Source organism: Arachis duranensis, chromosome 4 (genome assembly GCF_000817695.3).
Source record: "Arachis duranensis cultivar V14167 chromosome 4, aradu.V14167.gnm2.J7QH, whole genome shotgun sequence".
NCBI classification, from domain to species: Eukaryota; Viridiplantae; Streptophyta; class Magnoliopsida; order Fabales; family Fabaceae; genus Arachis; species Arachis duranensis.
The window spans coordinates 75234754-75239181 of NC_029775.3; positions in this window are offsets into that span (position 1 = coordinate 75234754).

A 4428-nucleotide genomic window follows, 5' to 3' on the forward strand; every position below is an offset into this window, starting at 1 on the left:
ACAGCTTCTAAGATCCATACAATTGAGCTTGACACCAATCCTTGCACCTCAAATTGAAGTGTGAAACCTCATTGAATCTCGCATGCCAGCTCTGAGTGCGAGTCATGTCCCTTTTACTCTTAAAGCCGCAAAGAGCTCTAAGCTGGCCATCTGTTTCAAGTAACCCATATTCAAGTGGAAAAGTAAAGATAAAAGCTAAGGATTTTACCCACTTGAAGTTTGTATTTCGCGGTAATGGCCTTGGGATAGGTGTTTCCAGTGGTTTTGCAAGCTCTACTCCCTTGTGGTCTTCCATGAATTCCTCCACTTCTTTGCAAACTTCTTTAATTTCAACCATTTCTTGATCAAAGTCTTCGATATCTTCCTCATCACTTGAGTCATAATTGGGAGGTTGAGAAAAGTCTACCTCTACATTATCTTCGTATTCACTTGGGGAAGATTCTTCTAAGATATCATCATCATCAAGGAAACTTGCATCTTGGGTTATTCCGTCCAGTTCTTCATAAGATACCTGCTTTGAGGGTTGTGCACTATCCTCCTTAGCATCAATTGTAATGCCCTTGACGGAATTTTTCACAACTCTGAATTCCCATGGAGGTTCAGCATCTCCTAAATCTTTAACCAACTCTTCTTCTTCTACAATGACAGTGTCCTCTACTTGTTCCAGTACGAAGTTATGCTCTATACTATCCATTGGAGTTTCTAGTGTCTCCTTCATGCTACGTTCTTCATTAGATTCTCCACATGAAGCTATGGGAGTTCCTTGAGTGTCCGAACGTCTAGAAGATAATTGATTTATTACTTGCTCCAGTTGATGGAGAGTTGCATGAAATTGATCTACTTATTCTTCGAAGCAAACCTGCGATTCTTGGCTTGATGGATATGGACATGGTACATAGGGAATTGGTGGTCCTTGGGAGTAATTGGATTGGCATTGGGGTGAATAAGGATCATACAGTGGCAAATGGTGAAAGAGAGCTTGTGAGTGTGATAGTTCGAAGCTATGTTGAGAGGATGGTCTATGAGCACAGGGTGGGGCTTGTTGGTAACTGCAAGGGGGTCCACCATATCTATCAGCTTGGTATGCATTGTACAATGGTCGTTGTCCATGATATCTTGGAAGGTGTTGTTGCCTAAAGGGTTGATCATATCCTCTTGGCTCCATTCATCTTTGATTGCTTAGACCTTGATGCATATTCTTGTTATAGCTTTCATTCCTATCAACAAAATTAGAACCAAACTCAAAGCGAGAGGGGTGAGAACTCATAGTAGTTGTTAGAATTAAGAAGGGAAAACAAAAGCAAATAAACAAGTAAAAGAAAAATATTTACAATAACCAATAATAAGGCACACATTTGCAATTCCCCGCCAACGGCGCCATTTTGAAGAGCGGAACTCTCGTGCGATCTAGAATTTTCACAAATAAATTCCCGTTGTAAGTATAGCTTCTAGACTGACAATAATTCCTTTCTTACAAAAGTTTTGGTTGTCACAAGTAACAAACCCAATAAAATTTATAAACCGAAGTATTCAAATCTTGGGTCGTCTTCTCAAAGAATTGGAGGGAAGTATGATTTATTATTGGTTATGGAGAACAGTGTTTTGGGTTTTAAGAAGAATTGAGCAAGAAAAATAGATTGCGGGAATTAATAAATCTATAACTATAATTCTCTTGGCAAGGTATGAAAACTGGAATTCCTATCCTAGTTATCCTTATCAGATGTGATGAGAATTGGGTTTTAATCCCACTTAGTCATCCCTTATTAAATAAAGGAAAGTCAAGTAGACTAATTAAATTGATTCTCGAGTTCAGTCAACCTTTAGAGCGATCCAAATCAATTAGCAATTGCCAAATTCAACTACTGCTGAGTTTGATAACTCAAATATTACCAATTAATTAACCAAGGCCAAAAGGGAGAATAAATCATAAATAGAGCAAAACAATCATGAGTCTGAAATACCTCAAATTATATTAACTAAGAAAATCCTAACATGAATGGTTCATAAGCCAATTGGGTAACATCAATCAAATACACATAAAAGCATCAGAGTAAATAAAAATAGAAGAGAAACATAGATTATTGAACCTGGTATGAAGAATAATCCTAATGACTAAAAGAAAATCCTAAATTCTTTAAGAGGAATCCTAATCCTAAATTCTAAGAGAGAGGAGAGAACCTCTCTCTCTAAAAGCTACATCTAAAATATGAAAAGTGAATTATGATCTGATATCTTGAGTCTCTACATGTTCCCTGACTTTAATCTGTGTTTATGGTCCAAATTCTGGGTCAAAATGCGGCCCGAAACTGTCTCCAGTGTATTCTGAAATTTCTGCAGATCGCGCAGGTCATGTGTACGCGTCGGTCACGCGTACGTGTCATTCAGCGATTTTCCTCTCCACGTGTGCGCGTCAGGCGCGCGCTCGCGTCATTTACGCGAACTCTAATCGACGCGTACGCGTCGCTGTAATTTTGTCCAATTCACACGCACGCGTCAGCCATGCGTGCGCGTCGCTGTTCGTTGGTTGTCTCCTTTATTTCTTGCGCTCCTTCTCTTTTTGCAAGCTTCCTCTCTATTCTCTAAGCCATTCCTGCCCTATGAAGCCTGAAACACTTAACACACATATCAAGGCATCGAACGGTAATAAGAGATGATTAAAATACACAAATTAAAGACTCTAGGAAGCAAGTTTTTAATCATAGAACAATTTGGGAAGGAATTGATAATACATGCTAATCATATGAATAAATGGGTAAAGACTTGATAAAAACCGCTCAATTAAACATAAGATAAACCATAAAATAGTGGTTTATCAGACAGTCCAATGGTTAGCTACCAGGACTTGTCGGGTTGGCTATATAACTGACATATGATATCATCAGTAACTAGGACAGGCATGCATCATATGTATCTATGTGACATTGTTTGGGTGTGCATATTGACTTGGTTTGCCTTTGTGATTACATGTGATTAACTGTTTGTTTGTGCTTGAACCTTCCTACTTGTGTTTGCGACTGAAACTCTGTTGGATTATGTTGGATTGGATGCTGTTGGATTGTTTGGGCCTAGGGCCGTGTTTCAGATGAGATGGACCATTGGTTGGTTTCAGTATAGATAAACTTTTTTGAAAGGCTTTTGACTTTTTGAGAATTGAACGGTTCCTCTTTCAGAAAATATTTCCGACTTTACTTTTATTGTAAACTGTTGTTTTTGAAAAAGGGGCATAACATGGTTATTAATCATTGGTTCAGTTTACCTTCACGTATCCTATTACAGTAATTCCCAAAAACCCACTCACCCCTTACAATTTTTCCCCTTTCAGGATATGGATGCAGATGTCACGAAGAATTTATTTAGTTGTTGTTGAAATGTTCTGTATATCTTTAGTTATATTTTTTGTTCCCTCGCCTTTATCTTTATACTTCTGTAAGAGGGATAGGAATTATATTGGATAATGCTTGTAATATTTTATATATATATATATATATGATTTAAACAGGCTCATATTTTAGTATTAAATATTGTAAGAGTCGTCGTAATGCCCGAGTTATCAGAGTGGCATAGCCGGAAGCATGAGCTTTGATAGTTAGGGTCTTACAACTCCTATGTAATACATGTTACGATTAGTACTGTAATTAATTGAAAACTTTATATCACATGATGTTTACTCACAAAATGATCCGTAGACCGTTGGTAAGCAAATCTCTCCTTATTCTCCTTCAAGGTGTGAGTATACTTGAAGGTCTCCATTATTGTCGTATCACGATCCATCAACTTAGAATACACATATTGAAACAATATGTTAAATCAAGTAATAATGACATTATATTTCAAAGATAAAACGAACTTAATAGCAAAATGAAACAAGTTACATACCAGCTTGGCATTTGTCTTCATGAAAGTCACTGACCCACCGGTATACTTTGATGACTTTGCCGATACTCTGTTAGCTCTGTTCATGAGACGGTAATGCCTAAACCCCTCATTAGTCTCCCAATGGACATATACTTCCTTCTTGATGTCCAAGTGGAGCCAAATAGTGAGGTGGTCGCGCCTCTCACATACGTCCTCCATCATCTGCTGAAGTTGCCCACTTCTGAAACCATCGATCTTTGGCCTCAGCAAAAATATTCTTGTAGCTCGACCACTGGTGTCCGTACATCAACTTAATGACATTGATACATGATGAGCGAATAATTTGTATGCTTTTTGGCATTGTTTTTAGTATGTTTTTAGTATGATCTAGTTAGTTTTTAGTATATTTTTATTAGTTTTTAGTTAAAATTCACTTTTCTGGACTTTACTATGAGTTTGTGTGTTTTTCTGTGATTTCAGGTATTTTCTGGCTGAAATTGAGGGACCTGAGCAAAAATCTGATTCAGAGATCAAAAAGGACTGCAGATGCTGTTGGATTCTGACCTCCCTGCA